Source organism: Nuphar pumila, chromosome 11, assembly GCF_984573655.1.
Source record: "Nuphar pumila chromosome 11, dmNupPumi1.hap1.1, whole genome shotgun sequence".
NCBI classification, from domain to species: domain Eukaryota; kingdom Viridiplantae; phylum Streptophyta; class Magnoliopsida; order Nymphaeales; family Nymphaeaceae; genus Nuphar; species Nuphar pumila.
In genome coordinates this window covers 35,584,400-35,605,625 of record NC_143259.1, presented here as the reverse complement: position 1 = coordinate 35,605,625, position 21,226 = coordinate 35,584,400, and positions in this window count along the sequence as shown.

Below are 21,226 nucleotides of genomic sequence, written 5' to 3'. Positions count from 1 at the left end.
CGATGACTTACATTTTGAAGGCTATCAAATCTACTATTTAAACATCAAATTCTCTTGAGTTTTTTTGGTTTATAGGCCTCCCGAAAGGTTATCATATCATTAGAGCTCAAGCCAGAATAAGAAGACCCCACCTTTCTTCTCTAGCTTAATAAATTTCGAAATCTAATGTGGTAGGACCCATAATTTATTTTCTTATTTTATATTAATAGAGATTAACATCTTATATTAGAGATGATACTCTTGTCTAAGCCTATCTATAAATAAAGGTGCTCCTGAGAGGGATTAACATGGTTAGTTCTCTCTCCCTCTCCCTATTGAAGTGCATCTCTTCTCTCTTCTTTTTCATATCACCTTTTTCCTCCTAACATTAGAAGAAGTTCAGACCTCTACTAAAGACCTACAACCACCTTAAGTGAAGGTCTAATCCATCCCAAAATGAGGTGGGAGTGGAGAAAAAGGTAGTGATACAGTTGCGAGAAGCCCATTTTTGATAAAGAATCTCTACTTTCATGATGTTCGGCTTTGGAATGCATTAGCATATCCTCTTTTTTATCCAAGGCTTGGATCTACATGTAATCTATGCCTAGAATATCTATAGTTGTTAAATATACATGAAAAATATTTTTGAAAACCCAAAATGGTGTTTTGGAAGATCAGTTTTGAGAAAATAATTTGTTAAAGACTCGTTTCAAAACTCTAAAAAGCAAAAATCGTGTGAATAGATAGATTTATATTTTATTGGATTGTTCAACATGTATAATAAATATAGAATGATGCTTTTGAGTGTTTTTCCATAGATCTTGTTGCTGTAAATTTGTCTCTAGTATAGATTTTGGTTAAAGATACGCGAAAATCATTTTGAAGAAGGTTTTGCCAAAAATATTTTAGGGTTTTGATGCTTTATGTTAAAGAAAGTTAATTTAGTCATATATGGTAGATTAGTACATGTGTAAAATCATTAAACAATATGTTATTGCATAGATGAATCATGATTCTATGTTGTTTTAATGATTCTTGTGATTCTTACATAGATGAAATTATATTTGAGATATTCCATGAAGGTTTTGTAATTCTTGGATTATTGTTGTTAATGTTTTAGCAAGATTAACATAAATATAATCAAAGATGTGTTGTATAATGTTGTAAATATGTTTAGAGTATAAAAAATTATGATTATTTGAATTTCACCATGATTCTTGTTCTTGTCTAATAGATCTTGCATGAGTTTAAATCTTGGCTATTCTATTCTCGTTTTTTGTTTCAACCAGTTTAAAAATAAAATCAACATCTCTATGAAAATGAAGTTAATAAATAAAAAACAAAATACTAGAGTGTTAAACATCCAAGGCTTGAATTTAAAGTATTGTTTTGTTTTGTTTGGTTTAGTTTTAAGGCCAAAACATCCATTACAACAGAGCACAGATTTTCTGCCCTATCAGCAGGACTGTTCCAACCAAAGATTTTGAAAGCTCTAAAACCCTAATCAAAATAGATCAAAACAAATTGTAAAAAATCTGGGTGAAAGGTAACATGTATACAAGATTCTGTAAAAAAGATTTTGTAAAAAAAAAACTGTAATTCTTGAGAAATTTCTCAAATCAAAATAAATTTTTGCAGTTGACAGGATTTATCAAATATTTTTTTTAAATAGGATTCAATCCCAAAAATTTCTTGATTTTATTACAGCAATTTTTTTAATTATGTTTATTAGACTGTGTAACTAAGATGATGGGGCATTCATAGTAAAAGTTGGAGGGTTAAAATTGGTTCCTCTGATTTTTGGTGGGTTTTCCAAAATCGGGTTAATAGGGATTTGAATTGCACAGTATGGCATATATCGATGTTGAGTTGTATTTTACTTTGTGACTTATTGAGAGATTAAGCATGGTACTAACGGTTCTGTGAGATATTTGGCTTAGCACAGAAGATTATTTTTTTCATTCACAGGACCAGTAATTTGAGAAACTACCATGATTTGTCTGCGGTATGGTAGGTAAGACTCATGAGAAAAACCTGATATATTAGGATTGCAGGAGTTGGAAACTCTCTCTATAAAATTATATTTTCTCTTCAAAGTATGCACAGTTGGGGCATCACGCAGGTCAATAAGACACAATTGTTTGAAAATACAAACCTAAGTTGTACCTCAATCTGAAAGAGTCTTTGTTGTACCCACAGACAATTGGCAAGTAAAACAAAAATGTGAATTGCATATAGATAAAACATGGCCAACATCATTTAAGCAAGAAAACAATAAGTGAAGATAAGAAGTTATTCATGCATGAAAGACTTGCATCACTAAAATGGCAAGTTCATGCATCTTATATATTTTCGTGCATTTTGTAAATGTTCATGCATGTGAATAAATTTGTGTATCAATACAAATCTTAGCATAAATGAATGCGCATTAAATTGACTTGCTAGCATGATTTTATGTTTATTGCCTGCTAAAATATGTGTTATATGATTAATATATAAGGATGTGTTTACATGTATTCTGATATCGTGCATTTATTGCAAGTATGTTATTTTCTACTAGGCTTTCATGAGTTTGGCCCATTTTATGGGGTTTTAGGTAGGTTATGATGTGCAACTGCGGAGCGAATGCAGAATGCTTAGGTGGCGTCGAGAGCAAGTTTTTTCCTTTCTCAGGGATAGTTTTGAAAAAATCATTATTATTATCAAAATACTTTGATACGTATTTTAAATTATTAAAACTTAATTAATTCTTAATGTTCACATTTTAATTCAGTTATACTGATTGATTGTACTATAACCCGCCCAGAATGTTTAACCCAAACAAAAAGTGTTGTTTTCGCTATTTTAAAAAGAAAAAAAAGTTTTCTCTAAAATTTTAGTGTTAAAAATTTGGGGCATTACACTCATTGAGCGCCCGTCCGATTTTGACAGACAAAAGGGAGACCCAATGATACCCCCTTTTGTGTGTATATATACCATCCATATGATGTGGACAATGCTGATTTTTGATGTTTCAAGCCATGTTTGGTAAACCTAATCCAAAAGATGTGTTTATCATTATCCATTTGCTAGGAATCAATTGTTCGATCATGTTTTTTCAATAAAATTATGATTTTGTAAGTTTTAAAATTTATGAAAATTTTGAAGTCTTTATAAAACCTGCTCACATGTCTTACTAAACAGACCATATAGATCATATTTTGTAATGTTAGATTCCAAAAACAAACTTAAAAAGTGAAAACTAAGACTTCGCACACTTTTGTCCTTAGGAAGAACCAATCTCTCTCTCGCTCTCTTTATATATATATATATATATGGTTTGCTACAATCGTTTGTATGTATAAGACTTAGCAAACTCCATTTTGTTTTTTACCCAAATAACCCCATGAATGTGATCAACATGTGTTTAGTGGGAACCATATTTTAGAATTGTCGGAATACAACTTTTGTACAGGTTTTGTTGGTGATGTAAAAAACAATGGTTGTAAATCCATATTTTTCCATCAAAAAAGCATGATCCAAGGGTCAATTCCCAATAAATCAACCATGCTCAACACATCTATGAGGTTAGATTGAGTCAAAACAATTTGCATTATGAAATTCCAACTATAATGTATATACAACCTTTGAATTACATATACACCTTATCTATAATACTTCTTACGAGTGGTCGAAGGGCACACTCGCTAATCGGTTTTGCTTTACAACTTTTTTAAAAAAGACACAAAAGTAATAGTGGATTTATTAGTCATTTTGTAATTTGTTGGTTTGTACATATATCTATACTACTACTTAAGAACAGTAGAAGTGTATTCATGCGCTAAATCGTTTTGCTTTATAACTTTTTTTAAAATGACTCAAAAGTAGCACTACATTTATTAATCATTTTGTAATTTATTGGTTTGTACATCTACTTTCAAAATAGTTTAGGGGTGTAACATAAACTGACACACAAATAAATATGATGAGAATGTTGGTGTAATAGACATGGCATGCGTGTAATATGCATTAGAGTGAGATTACTTTGTTCTTATATATGCTTTTCTTTTTCTTAGCTATTATTTTTTTCTCATCTTTTATTGACAATCAAGTTTCATAAACTCAAAAAGAAGACAAAGGTGGTCTCTAATTCCAAAATATTATGAGTCAATTGCTAAGGTACTTCTGGCATGCCAACACACGCACTCGCTCTCTCATGGAAGTCTCACTCTTGCCTTTATTCTGAGCATGTTTTTCTAATATTTTCTCTTTATTCAGGGTGTGCTTTTTTTTGAAAAATTGATCGTCCTATATGACAAATATGAGCATTGTTTATTTGTGTGTGGTTGTTTACCTAGTTAGGTTGAAAGGTGGGTTTCATACAAATAATATATATTGTTTTATTTTCATTATGAACTTTTTTTTTTGTAGAAATGAGCATCATCTAGGCCCATGAATATTTATGTGTAGTTGTTTACTTGAACTATGGTTTATTTAATATTTTCTATGTGATTTACCATTTAGAGTTTACTATGTTTATATATATATATATATATATATATATATATATGTTTGTGTTGAAGATGATTTATGTGTGTCTACTTGTCCTTTATTTAATTTTTGGTATTTTTATGTTGGCATAATGGGCATAGGGCGGATTGTGTTTGTGTAATACTTATTTATTTATTGTGTAGGTAGTTAATGATGGCCTTAATATTTATTAAACTATGTTACGACAATGAAGCCGTACATGATACTTCAAGTACAAGGTTTTGATGATGAGCAAGTGAAATCAACTGCATTTCAGCTAAGGCAATGAAGACATTGAAGAATTCGATGAAGAATTTTTGAAGACTAGTGTGCAAATGTTAAATTCATTAAAAATCTTAGATTCTTGTAAGAGCCTTACTTAGAGTGCATATTTCGGTTGCATTTTACATAAAAAGTCTTTAGAAAAACATTTCTAAAAGAACCCCTCATGAAAATCTTTTTATAAAACTCTTTTCTTAAATTTTCGTGTTTATTAGTCGACCAATAGACTTACCAGTCGACTAATCCTTTCGCGCCATATTTTCTAAAAAGTCATTTTTGTCAAATTAGTCGACCAAAGGTTTTATCAGTCGACTGAACAGAATGTTTGTTTTCTGGAAAATTAGCAGCAGTCGACTAATGGTTTGATTAGTCGACTGGACAGAACATGTGTTTTCTGAAAATTTAGCAGCAGTCGACTAATGCTTTTATCAGTCGACCGGACAAAATGTATGTTTTTCAGAAGATTTTAGCAGCAGTCGACTGAAAGGTTTTTCAGTCTACTGATGATATTATCAGTCGACTAATTTTATCTCTAGTCGACTAAGTTTCAAAAGTTCAGATTTTCAAATGGCTCGATTAACAGATCAGTCGACCGACGATAACTGTCAGTCTACTAATAACTAACTATTAGTCGACTAACTACTGTTCCGGTCGACTGATTTTGTCGTTTTTCCTGAAACTTCAAAAAGGCATGTCTTTTTATTTTTTAAATGTTTTGATCGTTCAAAATGGACTGTTTTGACACTCTTTCATACCCTCAACGTATGGAAACTTTCAATTATAAATATGAGTGCATTCTACACTCAAAAATATCAAATCCAATTGAATTACTTCTTGGTTTTCACTCCTATTCATTCAAGTATTTGTTTTCTCACTCACGTGATATTTTCACTTCAGTTTTTCACTCAAATTCCTTTGAGAGATAGTGAATTCATGAGTAGAGTATTTCAACAAGCTCAAAATCCAATTGCATCTCATTTGCATTCAAAAGAAAGACTCATAGGTTGTATTGTAAGTTGTTACTTATTTTCTTTAAAAGGAAGGACTCCTTGGTTTAAAGGAGTTGTTTGCTTTCAGTAGGTGTGTTACTGGAAGTGGGACCAGATTTGGTCTGTGTATGATCTTGTAGTTACACAAGGTTGATAGTGGAAATCTCAAGCTTGTTTTGCTTGGGGACTGGATATAGGTCGGGAAAGACCGAACCAGGATAAATTCTTGTGTTCCTTTGTGTGATTGTTTTTCAAATTGCAAAATCTGTTAATATTCCGCAGACGATTTTTAAAAGCACAATTCACCCCCCCCTCTAGTGCTTGTTGCCTCGATCCTACTGCACTTTCATTTGGTATCAGAGCAGGTTTGCTATTATTTTGATTTGATCATCATCTAGCATGGCAACTACAACATCTCAGCACAAAAAAAGAAGCTCCTCTGTTCGTCCTCCTCTCTTCTACGGAACAAACTATAGATACTGAAAAGTGAGAATGACAATATTTTTGTAATCCATGGATCTCGATATTTGGAGAGTTGTTTCAGAAAAATACCAAACTCCATCAACTGATTTCAGCCAATGGACCGATGAAGAAAAGAAGACTGCTTCACTTAATGTCAAGGCAATGAATGCATTATATTGTGCCGTTGACAAGGTAGAGTTCAATCGCATCTCTCAATGCTCTACAACAAATGAAATCTGGCATACTCTTCTCGTGACTCACGAAGGTACGTCAAAGGTAAAGGAATCCAAAATTGCTTTTTTGGTTCATAAATTTGAATTGTTTAAAATGAAGCAAAATGAATCTATATCAGACATGGTAACAAGAATGACCGATATAACTAACACTCTGAAATCCCTTGAAAAAAAATATTCACAAGTGTATTTAGTCAGAAAGATCCTAAGGTGTTTAACTTCTGAATGGGAGAGAAAAACCACTGTTATTGAAGAGGCAAATGATTTAAACACTCTCACTCTTGAAGATTTGGTTGGTAACCTAATGGCATATGAAGTCCAACTTCAAGACAGACAAGAAGAAGAACCCAAAAAGAAATCTTTTGCTTTAAAGGCTACTTCTGACTCAGAAAATTCAGAAGAAGATGAAGATGAAGATATTGCCCTCATTATAAGGCAATTCAGAAGATTCATCAAAAAGAAAAGATTTCAAAGAAAGGTAAAGAAAGCAGATTCTTCTAATTTCAATGAAGTCAAGTGCTTTAACTGCAAAAAGACAAGACATATCAAGAAAGATTGTCCTCTTCTCAAAATCAAGCCCAAAGACCAATTCAAGAAGAAAAAGGCATTTCAAGCATATTGGGATGATAGTGACTCCTCTTTCGATGAAGAATCAAATGAAGAAGTCGCCAACATGTGTTTTGTATCACAAGAAGATTCGGTAAGTCAATTTGACTATGATGATTTGTTAGAAGCATTCAATGATTTATATGCTAAATTTAAGAGTCTAAGTTCTAAAAACAAAGAGTTAAAAACTGAAAATTTAACTCTTGACTCTCAAAACAAAGTGTTACTTCAAGAGATAGAAGATCTCAAGAAGGAAAACTCTTGTCAAGCATTTGAGATAAAAGAAATTGGAACAAGAACCAATCTCTTACAAAAAGAAATAACTAGTTTAAAAGAAAAATCAAATGATCTTCTTTCTATAGTGACCAAATTCACAAATGGTCAAGAGAATCTAGAAAGACTTCTTGGTTCTCAAAGGTGTTCGGTTAATAAAACCAGATTATGATATAGCTTTTTTTATACTCAAAATAGACCAAACTATGTTGTGAAAAATCAAAGACAATATTCTCAACCATTTGTTCAAAGAACTAAAATTTCTAGTAGAAATACATCTAATCATGAAACTTATAATGCTTATAAGCCTAGACATGATTACTCTAGAAATGCTAAAGCTTGTTATAGAAAGAATACTTTTTATCAAAGGAAACCAAAATCCAAATGGATATGGGTTCCTAAGACTAACTCTCATGGACTCGAAAATAGAAAGGGGTCAAATGCTTTGTTTTCTAATTTTGTTGTAGGTACACAAAATAAGGAGCAAATGGATATTGGACAACGGTTGTTCCAAACATATGACTGGAAGGCCGGATTTATTTTTCACCCTCCAAAATAAGGATGGAGAAACCGTCACCTTTGGTGACAATAACAAGGGAAAAATAATAGGTATTGGTAATATTGGTAATCCAAAATTTCCCTTGATAGAAAATGTTCTTTTAGTAGATGGTTTAATGCATAATTTATTATCTATTAGTCAATTATGTGATAAAGGTTTTTATGTTTCTTTTGAAAATGATTTATGCTTAATTTCTGATTTTCAATATAAAAAGATCATTTTTAAAGGTAAAAGAAGGAACAATGTGTATGAACTATATCTAGATGAGTTACCCACTTTTAATGAAAAATGTCTTATTGTTTCAAATGAAATTCAATGATTATGGCACAAGAGACTTGGACATGTTAACTTTAAAATTATTTCCAAGTTATCCAAGAATGATCTTGTTAGAGGCCTACCTAAAATACCATATAAGAAAGATCACTTATGTGATGCTTGCCAAAGGGGTAAACAAATTAAGAGTTCTTTTAAAGCAAAAGATATAGTTTCAACAAAACGTCCTCTTGAACTTTTACATTTAGATCTATTTGGACCATCTAGAATTCAAAGTTTGAATGGTAGCAAGTATGCTTTTGTTATAGTAGATGATTATTCTCGGTTTACATGGGTGATTTTTCTAAAAAGCAAAAATGATGCTTTTTCGGAATTTTCTAAACTTTGTAGAAGAATTACAAATGAAAAATCTACATCTATAATTAAAATTCGTAGTGATCATGGTGGTGAATTTGAAAATGAATCTTTTCTAAAGTATTGCGATTTACATGGTATATCTCACAACTTTGCTTTTCCTAGAGCGGCTCCACAAAATGGAGTTGTTGAAAGAAAGAATAGAACTTTGCAAGAATGTGCTAGAACCATGCTTCAAGTTAAAAATTTACCAAAATACTTTTGGGCTGAAGCAATAAATACAGCATGTTATGTTTTAAACCGTGTTCTTATTCGACCAATCTTACATAAAACATGTTTTGAATTATATTATGATCGTATACCAAAGATCTCATATTTCAAAATTTTTGGTAGTAAATGCTTCTTGTTAAATATCAAAGATAATTTTGATAAGTTTGATTCAAAATCAGATGAATCAATATTTCTTGGATATTCTTCTAAAAGTAAAGCTTATCGTATTTTTAATAAAAGAACAACTTGCATTGAAGAATCTTTACATGTTGCATTTGATGAAAATTGTGAGCAGGTTATACCTCTAAGCGAAGGAGAAGAAGTAATACTTTAAGAAGAACCCTTGATAGAGAATACTTCTCAAGAAAATATTCCTCTTCAACCTGTTTGGAAAGAAGTTCCTAATCATCCACATGAACAAGTTATTAGAGAAATAAAAAGTGGTGTTCAAACTAGAAGGCAATTAGAAAAATATATTGCAAATGTTGCTTTCATATCTAAAATAGAACCAAAGAATATCAATGAGGCTTGTGATGATGAATTTTGGCTTTTGGTCATGTTTGAAGAACTTAATCAATTTACTAGGAATGATGTTTGGGATCTAGTTGATAGACCAAAGGATCATCCAATAATTGGAATAAGATGGGTCTTCCAAAATAAGCTGGATGAAAATGGCGAAGTCATTCGAAACAAAGCAAGGCTAGTAGCACAAGGCTATAATCAAGAAGAAGGCATAGATTTTGATGAAATCTATGCACCAGTGGCTCGATTGGAGTCAATTCGAATGATGCTTGCTTTTGCTAGTTACATGAACTTCAAGTTATATCAAATTGATGTTAAGAGTGCATTCTTAAATGGACACATCAATGAAAAAGTTTATGTAGAGCAACCTCCAGGCTTTGAAAATGAGAAATATCCAGAAAAAGTCTATAAATTAAAAAGAGATTTGTACTGACTTAAACAAGCACCAAGAGCGTGGTATGAAAGACTACAAAATTTTCTAGAACAATCTGGTTTTTCCATTGGTCGGGTAGACTCCACTTTATTTATTAAAAATCTTAATTCAGATATTCTTATTGTGCAAATTTATGTTGATGACATAATATTTGGTTCTACTAATGATTCTCTTTGTAAAGAATTTGGTAAAGCTATGCAGAAAGAGTTTGAAATGAGCTTGATGGGCGAATTAAACTACTTCCTTGGACTTCAAATAAAGCAAACTGAAGAAGGAATCTTCATCAATCAGGCTAAGTATACAAAAGAACTTCTCAAGAGATTTGAGATGGACTCATCGAAATCAAGAAGGAATCCTATGAGTACAACTACTTCTCTTGATAAAGATGAAAATGGTAAAAGTGTAGATACTAAGCTCTACAGAGGTATGATCGGATCTCTATTATACTTAACTGCTAGTCGACCTGATATTATGTTTAGTGTTTGTATGTGTGCAAGATTTCAAGCTAATCCAAAGGAATCTCATTTAACTGCAGTAAAACAAATTCTTCGTTATTTGAAAGATACTTCAGATTTCGGTTTGTTTTACCCAAAATCATCTTCCTTTGATTTAGTTTCATATAGTGATGCAGATTTTGCAGGAAGTAAATCTGATCGCAAGAGTACTAGTGAAACTTGTCATTTCTTAGGAAATTCCTTAGTCTCTTGGTTTAGTAAAAAGCAAAATTCAGTGTCACTCTCAACAACTAAAGCAGAATATATAGCAGCTAGTTTAGCGTGTTCACAAGTACTATGGATGAAACAAACCTTAAAATATTTTGGTTTGAATTACTCCACAACAACTATTTATTGTGATAACACTAGTGCTATAAATCTTTCTAAAAATCTTGTTCAGCACTCAAGAACTAAGCATATTGAAGTTAGACATCATTTCTTAAGAGATCATGTGTTAAAAGGAGATATTTCATTAAATTTTATTTCCACTAAAGAACAACATGTCGATATCTTCACTAAACCTCTTAAAAATGAAGATTTTATGAGAATTAGGAGAGAACTAGGTATTTGCTCATTTTTGGATTTATAAAATTGCTGATTTTTGAACAAAATCTCAAAATTGCACTATATTAGTCGGCCAATAAAATTTTAGTCGACTGATGTTTTTAGAATGAATCGCACCATATTAGTCGACCGATATATTTCTAGTCGATTGATGTTTTAAAATTTTTAGAATGAGTTGCACATTCTTAGTCGACCGATAAAGTTTTAGTCGACTAAATTTTTTTTTTTAAATTTTAACTAAAGGGACCCGATACCCCTTGGATTTTTTAACACTCGATTTTTTTTAAGGGCATCGTTTCATTTTATTTTCACACCTTTTCATTTTTCTTAAAAACAAAACCCTTTGAAAAAATGAAACCCTCTCTCTCTCTCTCTCTTTCCTCTCTCTTTTCCAAAAAAAAACCCTCGGAGTGTCGTTCAATCCTATCCTCGTCAGAATATTCTGGCCGTGACCGGGAAACGCCGGAATCCTCTTGCAGTAACTGGCGCATCTTCAAATCACGCCGGAACTCTCTTGCTGTGACGATGTATCTTCAACCATTGAAGGAATCCCCTTGTGGCCACCTTCTCACCTGCCGTCAGCCACCGTATCCTCCTCTATTTTTGTTTCACAATGCCGGACAACATCTTCCTTCTGTCGGACGTCATTTGGAAGCCAACATTCTTTTTGGTAAATCTATTTTTTTAACCATGCATCGTTCGAAGTCTACATCTGCAAAAGGTTTAGGTTCTCCTCCTCCTACACCTTCTTCAAGACATGGATTTTCTCTGAGATTACTCTGAAATCCTCTTTTATATGATACTTTTGGATCGATTTCTGCACTACCTATTCTACCAGGCTGAAATATACTGTTTCACCTGTTTTCTCATTACAAAATAAGAGAATTATTTCCAGGAATTTCACATCTTTTTGATGCTTGTGCAGATACCCTTTATTATCCTTTTCTGATTCAATTGTTTTATACGAATTTACATTTTGATCATGAAACTGGAGTTTTGTCCTCTCTTGTTCGTGATGTTGAAATCGAGTTTGATTCTAAACTACTTGGAGAAATCCTAGAAATTCCATCTTCAGACATTCTTTTCAACACTATTGAACTAAATGATAAGAGAATTTTTGAACAAATTCTTCTTCCAGGTGCACCTCACTGCCCTCCTTTCAAAAATACTAATCTTCAAACTCGTGCACGCATTGCTGGACGAATCCTTGCCCACAATGTTCTACCTAAAACTGGTTCTTTTGATTACTATTCCACAGATCTTTCTACGACTCTTTATGTTTTATTTGGAAATATTTCTGTAAATTGGGCCAATGTGTATTTTACTAATTTGTGGAAACAAAAACCATTTCTTCCTTATGGATGTCTTCTAACTCGTATTTTCAGACATTTCAAAGTTCCTTTAACAAATGAAAAATATATTGAGCAAAAGGAGTTCTTTGATCAAACAATTTTTAAAAGAATGAAAATTAAATATCTGCCTCCTTTAAATGTTGATCAAACTGAACCATCTGATCCTATTGAACCATCAATTTCTGAACCTTCACCATCTTCTGCGACACCTTCATCTCATGTAAAAAGAAAGAAATTTTCTACAAGTCAAGAAAATGATGAAGTTTTGCAACGACTGGAAGCTTTGGAGCTGCATCAACGCAATTTTCGTGAAGATGTGACTCAACAACTATCTTTGATTCAGAAAGAGATTACTTCAATCAAGGACTTGCTCAACTCACTTTTCCAATCTTTATGTTATGTATTTACTAAACTTTGATACTTTATGGGTTGTAATATTTTAAACTTATATCTCCATTTTTCTTATGCTATTTCTGCCCTTATTCTTTTTTATTATGACAAAGGGGTAGAAAAAGATAGCATTACAGGAGATCTTGCATGAGAAATACAAAATTAAAATGCGAAATTAAGAGAAAAAGAAAGCATGGAAATGCAAACCAATCAATATGTGATATATGTGCTTTAAATGCGATGTGCTAATGGAAATGCAAACCAATCAATATGTGATATATGTCCTTTAAATGTGCTAACTTTTAATGTTTTGCAGCATATTGATAGGGGGAGTAAAATCTCCATCTATGCATATAAATGTTTTATCTTTGATTAAGTTTGTCATCATCAAAAAGGGGGAGATTGTTACGACAATGAAGCCGTACATGATACTTCAAGTACAAGGTTTTGATGATGAGCAAGTGAAATCAACTGCATTTCAGCTAAGGCAATGAAGACATTGAAGAATTCGATGAAGAATCTTTGAAGACTAGTGTGCAAATGTTAAATTCATTAAAAGTCTTAGATTCTTATAAGAGCCTTACTTAGAGTGCATATTTAGGTTGCATTTTACCTAAAAAGTCTTTAGAAAAACTTTTCTAAAAGAACCCCCCATGAAAATCTTTTTATAAAACTCTTTTCTTAATTTTTCGTGTTTATTAGTCGACCAATAGACTTACCAATCGACTAATTCTTTCACGCCATATTTTCTAAAAAGTCATTTTTCTCAAATTAGTCGACTGAAGGTTTTATCAGTCGACTGGATAGAATGTCTGTTTTCTGGAAAATTAGCAGCAGTCGACTAATGGTTTTATCAGTCGACTGGACAGAACATGTGTTTTCTGAAAATTTAGCAGTAGTCGACTAATGCTTTTATCAGTCGACACGACAGAACATGTGTTTTCTGAAAATTTAGCAGTAGTCGACTAATGCTTTTATCAGTCGACCAGACATAATGTATGTTTTTCAGAAGATTTTAGCAACAGTCGACTGAAAGATTTTTCAGCCTACTGATGATATTATCAGTCGACTAATTTTATCTCTAGTCGACTAAGTTTCAAAAGTTCAGATTTTTAAACGACTCAATTAACAGATCAGTCGACCGACGATAACTGTCAGTCTACTAATAACTAACTATTAGTCGACTAACTACTGGTCCAGTCAACTAATTTTGCCGTTTTTCCTGAAACTTCAAAAAGGCGTGTCTTTTTATTTTTTAAACGTTTTGATCGTTCAAAATGGACTGTTTTGACACCCTTTCATACCTTCAACGTATGGAAACTTTCAATTATAAATATGAGTGCATTCTATAATAAAAAATATAAAATCCAATTGAATTACTTCTTGCTTTTCACTCCTATTCATTCAAGTATTTGTTTTCTCACTCACGTAATATTTTCACTTCAGTTTTTCACTCAAGTTCCTTTGAGAGATAGTGAATTCGTGAGTAGAGTATTTCAACAACCTCAAAAGCCAATTGCATCTCATTTGCATTCAAAAGAAAGGTTCATAGGTTGTATTGTAAGTTGTTACTTATTTTCTGTAAAAGGAAGGACTCCTTGGTTTAAAGGAGTTGTTTGCTTTCAGTAGGTGTGTTACTGGAAGTGAGACCGGATTTGGTCTGTGTATGATCTTGTAGTTACACAAGGTTGATAGTGAAAATCTCAAGCGGGTTTTGCTTGGGGACTGGATGTAGGTCGGGAAAGACCGAACCAGGATAAATTCTTGTGTTCCTTTGTGTGATTGCTTTTCAAATTGCAAAATCTGTTAATATTCCACAGACGATTTTTAAAAGCACTATTCACCCCCCCTCTAGTGCTCGTTGCCTCGATCCTACTGCACTTTCAAACTACACTATCATCTCATTGATGATCATAGTTGGAGATCTTTAGTGGTCTCCAAAAGCATTAGCTTTAAGGAATTCATAGCTATGTTGTCTCATAAAATCAGATATAGTGAAGAGTTAGTCAACCTTCAGTATATTTATTCTCCAAAGATAGGTGATGAACAGATTGGGTAAATGTTTTTTATGATGATGATGTAAAAGGGATGTTATTTAGTGGTGACGTTTACATAGTAGTTCATATAGTGCAACAAGAAGCATTTGAAAAGGATACATAAGAATTTATTAATAAATACAATGATGAGAATCATGTGGAGAATATGAATCTATCTCATGAATAATCTATTGAGCTCAATGTATTGTTAAACATCAAATTGTCCCAAACAGTGAACGATGTTGATGTCCCATACATGCAACTATCCCAAACAATGAACAATAGTAATGTTGTACATGTGGAGGGTATGTAGTTTTCTTAACCGATTAAGAATATAGATGTTTGATGTGCAGATAATGAAAAACTTCTACAAAACAATTAATGGTGTACATGATCAAAGGATCACTACAAAAAATGTGAAACTATGTGGACAGACCAATGCTAGTAATCGTTATCGTAGCAATGTGAATGTCATCCAGCCTTCCAGAGCAAAAAATAAGTCTAGGTATAAGTTGTTGGACATTGAAATTTACATTTTAGATATACGTGTGATGATGGATATGATATTTTCATGGTTATCTTAAAAGTTGAAAATATAATATGTTGCATACGTGGAAAAGAAGGATGAGACAATGAATTTTAATTTATTTTGTGTAATCAAACTATCAATTAGTGGCAACAATGATGGCATAGATGGTAGAGAATATGATAATAGTAGTGATGACGTAGATAGTGACAGCAGTGCTCATGATAAATATACAATCTCAATTGAGCCGAACTAAAAAACAATGGGAGATGACCAAAACACTGATGACATGAGACAAATGATTGTTGCTAAAAAGATGCACTAATGACATATGAGAAGCCCAAACCTTGGTATGTTATATGATTTATATGAGCATTTATTGAGCAATAGAAATTATGAAAAGTCCAAAAGATTAGCAAAATACTCCCCTTTTTCATATTGTTCGTGGGTAAGATGAGAGGAAGCATCTGCATGTGCATTAACATGCAACTAGTGCATTGTGTCTTTTAATCTGCTTTACTTATCTGTATCCTGATTTTGTTCTTTTGATTCATTTTATTTTTGGGTTTATAATAAGGGCCTATGTACCGTTGTCAAGCCCGGTGAGCCCTGTATCACTGCCTCGCTGCCCCAGCCAATCCAGTATGTGCCCTCAGTTTTGAAGCTTTGGGCATTTTTGGCTGCGCACCAAGCATTTGATGCTTTGTTAGCTTGAGCGGTCTTTGTGGATTTCAAAAACCCTTGGTCTTTTGGGTTTCGATTCATTGTTCTTCACATTATTAAAGTAAGTTTTTTTAAGTGAACTTGTAGAGAGCATGTTTATGCACTAATTTTGTAAGCATGATGTTGCACTAAATACTTAACTGAATTGCAAATACAAGTTATGCGCAAACACCACATATAGTTATGGATATCTAGGGTTGTTATGTATGCTTAACTACCTATATTTTGTTTCAACCTCGTTATGTGAACACACACACGTAGTTGTGGATATTTAGGGGTATTATGATTGCCTATATGTTTAATGGATTTGAGTGCATGATATACTAAAAATGTGATACTTATGTTAAGTATCAAAACGGCTATAAGCCAATGTTTATTGAATGAAATGCAATATAAAATGCAAATTGGGTAAACACCGTGGTAAGTATACGTGATGCAAATGCATCACACAATAATTTTATTTTATTATATGCAACACATTCATGCTCATACACTTTACTTAGTTGTGGATATCTAGGACTCTTGTGATTGTAGTTAGTGAAATATGGAGTGTGTTTATTTTAGATACATGTTTGAGCATGCATTTGTGTGAATGAATGTTGCATGATTGATGTGATAACGTAACTAAATTAAATTGTTTGTGTGAAATGATATTTTTGGTAAAACATGCCATGCATGTTATGAACAAATCATGCATGAAAGCATATATGATAGAATCATGTTCATAATAGGATTATGTTATGCATAGACCGATACATCACGTGCTCTTATGAATGAACCACAAGTTAGGTGGGGTGCACTAGGGCACCCGACCTCCTTCTCTTCCTTTTTCTTTTTCAATCCCAGTTGAAAACCCTATTCTCTGAACCATGTCAAAGGAATGGAGCATTAAAGTAGGAGAAGGAGAATGCCGTGGAGCTCAAGGAATTGAGCATCGGGGAGGGGTGATAGCAGTATCATTCTGGAGGCTCATGTTCATGTAGACAGAGTTTTTTCATGCCCAAATTAAGCAGTTGTAGAGGATCATTGTCACACAATGCAAGTTCACCAGTGTCAATCCCTTGTCTCACAAAATGGTTTTTTTTTCAATCGCTTCGTCCATTTCGTGCCTCATTTCTTTTTGTTCCTGTTGTTTATCTGACTTCATCGCGAAGGAAACTGCAAAAATTTTGTACTTCTGGATGAAATTTAGGGTTTTCTTCATTGATGGAGATTTTGCTGCAAGATGACTGGTGAAAATGCTTTGGGTTTGGCTTAATTGTGTTAATTCAGGGTTTATTTCGAAAGATCAGGGTTGTGTATTATGGAAGTTGGAGGAGTTTGCCATTAATAGTGGTGTGATCAGCGTTTTGGGGATTTATGTTTCTTGCTTGTTTGTTGTCACGGGAAAGTTGAATTTTATCTAAGAGAAAGCCTTGAGAGGATGAGATTTGCACCGTGTAGAGTTGTTAATGCCAACCACTTGCATGTTTTGGGGTCTTGATGTCTCGCGTGAGAGCTAATTGTAGTCGCAATGGGCGGTGAAAAAATGCCTTGATTCTTTATTTGACGATCTCATACGGTGCATGATTAGTTGGACGTTGTATTGGTTTGTTTGGTGAAGGTTCTTTTCTTTTGGGTTGTCTATTACTCTGCATGTTTCATCTTCTTCTCGCATGTTTCATGTTTTTTGTCATCCTATTTTAATTTGTATCATCGTCCATGTCAACAATATCACTATGTAGATCGATACCATTGTAATCAATAAGAAGGAAGAATTGTGATTTGCTCTTCAAGATTTCATGAAAGAGTTGCCATTGCTGGTTTGGAGAATTTGAAATTATGGTAAGGCCAAAAGATTAGAAAAATACTCCCCTTTCTCACATTGTCTGTGGGTAAGATGAGAGGAAGCATGTGCATGTGTATTAACATACAACTAGTGTGTTGTGTCTTTTAATCTACTTTTCTTATCTGTATTCTGATTTGGTTCTTTTGATCCATTTTATTTTTGGGTTTATAATAAGGGCCTATATACCATCGTTGAGCCCGGTGAGCCCCGTATCGTTGCCTCGCTGCCCCAGCCAATTCAGTATGTGCCCCTAGTTTTGATGTTTTTTGCATTTTTGGCCGCTCACCAAGTGTTCGATGCTTTGTTAGCTTAAACGGTCTTTGCGAATTTCAAAAACCTTCGATCTTTCGAGTTTCAATTAATTATTCTTTACATTATTAAAGTTTTCTTAAGTGAACGTGTAGAGAGATTGTTTATGCACTAATTGCATAACGATGATGTTGTGCTAAATACTTAACTGAATTACAAATACAAGTTATGTGCAGACACCACACGTAGTTGTGGATATCTAGGGTTGTTATGTATGCTTAACTACCTATATTTTGTTTCAACCTTGTTATGTGCACACACACGTAGTTGTTGATATCTAGGGGTGCTATGGTTGCCTACATGTTTAACTGATTTGAGTGCAGGATATACTAAAAATGTGATACTTATGCTAACTATCAAAATGTCTATAAGCCAATGTGTATTAAATGAAATGCAATATAAAATGCAAATCGGGTAAACACTGTGGTAAGTATATATGATGAAATTCATGACACAATAATTTTATTTTATTTTATGCAACACCTTTATGCTCACACACTTCACTTAGTTATGGATATCTATGACTATTGTTAGTGTAGTTCATAGATCATGCTAAGCATGATTTGAATGTATGAGAATAAAAGTGTTTTTCTTGTTGTGGTTCAGGAGATCATGCTTGTCATTATTGTAGTTAGCAAAATATGGAGTATGTTTGTTGTAGGTATATGTTTGAGCATGCATTTGTGTGAATGAATGTTGCATGATTGATGTGATAACATAACTAAATTAAATTGCTTGTGTGAAATGATATTTTTGATGAAATATGTCATGTATGTTATAAATGAATTATGCACTAAAGCATGTGCGATAGAATCATCTTCATGATAGGATTATGAAAATACCATTATGCACAGACTGATATATCTCGTGCTCTTATGAATAAACCTTGTGAGGTTGTACATTTCTCAGACTAGGTGATTTGGTGTGGATCTTGTAAATAATTATATGATTAAATAAAATGTTATGATGAATTATGATGATCTTCTAAGTTGGTTGAGATAGCTAGTTATGAATCTATAGATTTGACTTTTATGTTATAGCATGATTATATATTGAACTCAGATGTGAGAGTCAGACCTTTATTGATTTTAGATCTTGATATGAGGTTATGATTGTGATGTTAATGTTAGCGCATCACGCCTACAAATGAGTAGCTTTGACTTATTAGGTGAATGTCACATCAGGCCTACATAATTTTATTCTAAATGATTACATTATGACTGTTTGAGTGAATATATCATACCTATGTATTATGATTGATATGTATCATAAATATATAACTTATTTACTTAGAAAGTATGCATGTGTGTTTCATGCTAAAATGGTCAAATATGATTTGATATATTAATTATAAGTACTATGAATGCATATAAAAATTATGCAATGATCTGAATGTCTTAAATGCATATATATTTATGTGATGACTTGTATGTCTTGAATTCATATGGATTATGCTTTATGATATGAGTAAAGGTTGAATAGAATATTAAGTGGTGAAATGCTTTTAAATGCTTTATGTTTGAATGCTTGAAATGAATGACTCATGGGACATTGTTCTTTTGCCTATCACTTTATGATTGATGAATAATATATCAGGTCTTTACCTTTGAATGCTTGATCATGTAGAGACTACACTATTATTTTTATACTCTAATTTGAAATGAAATTAAAACTCTTTATATTTCAGTCTTATATTGTATATGGTTTGAAATGTGTATATCCCATACATTTTGATTTGATTGTTATCTTTAGTATAACTCCACCCAAAGTTTTAACTATTTTTTAAAAACAATTTCTTCATTATAAAATATTATTTATTTATCAAAAAAAAAAATTGGTCTCAAAATTTTAATATTTGAATAATAATTAAGGTTATTTTTAGATGGTGTTACAAAATGGTATCAGAGCAGTTTGGTAATAGTGACCATGAGATGCGAGTAAGACATTCTTTGTTGGTAAGATATCTACCTTTTTTATGTAAAATTGTAATTATATGTGATGTTTGAAATGTTATTGATGTAAACCTAAAAATATACCTAAGACTTATATTTATTGTGTGATCTTTTATTCACCGGATGGCTTGGGCAGGAAGGGTTAATGACCTGATGAATACTCCTACCTGTTTGAATAATTGTATAAATTTTGAGAACAAAATTTCTTCTAAGGGGGGTAGAATATAAAACCTACAAACTTTGGATATTATAAATGAATAAAGAAATTAGCTTTATCTTTGAGTTGGAAATGTGTTTTTAGCTTTTAATTTTTTTTAAGAATATTTTATATGTTCATTTACTCATTTTTGGATGACAATGGTAAAATGGGCATTTATAAAACTATTTCAGGTATTTAACAATTTATTATATTAATTTATACTAAAAACATATTTTATGATGTTTGTAATGTATTGGAGTGATCTCATTTGATTTTTAAGCCAACTTGATGGTTTTAGTCATTAAAACCTTGATTTTTACACCTAAGGGCATTTAGGTCAAAGAATATTTAATCATCCATTTTATTTTTAATATATATTGGTTATTTAAAATATTGCTAAAACAAATAATAAATAAGGATTTATAGAAATCTAAACACAATTCAAAAGATTGAAGGTGTAAATGAATTTTCATCATGGACTTGGTGTCCAAGTGGGTTTGGACCCAATTTAATAATAATAATCGCTTTTCTTAGATATAAATATTTATTAAAATATTTATTTTTAAGCTTTTAAATTTATTGTTAGATTAATTGTCTTGTTCGTTTATATTTCTGATTTATTATATTGCTTCGTTAGGTTGTGCAGTTTGGAGGGGGACCAACCTACTTGGGTCGGGACCCGATTCGGACCCAACTAGCTAGGCGCACAAAGCCATGAAGGTCAAGTTGGGTAGGGCCCACTAGGTTATCCAACCCCCTTCTTTTCCTTTATCTTTTTCAATCCTAGTTGAAAACCCCGTTCTCTAGCCCGTGTCAAAGGAATGGAGCAGTAGAAGAAGGAGAAGCAGATCATCGCAGAGCTTGAGGAATTAGGCATTGGGGAGGGGTCGACGGCGGAGTCATTTCGGAGGCTCATGGACATGCAGAGGGAGCTTTTCCATGCCTAAATTGAGTAGGTGCAGAGGATTATCATCATGCAATGAAAGCTCACTGGTGTCAATCCCTTGTCTCACGAAATGGTGTTATAATTCAACAGAGATTTAGAATTCAGTAGACATTTCCTATTATAATTCAACAAACATTTAGGTTTGTTGAATTATAAATGTTTG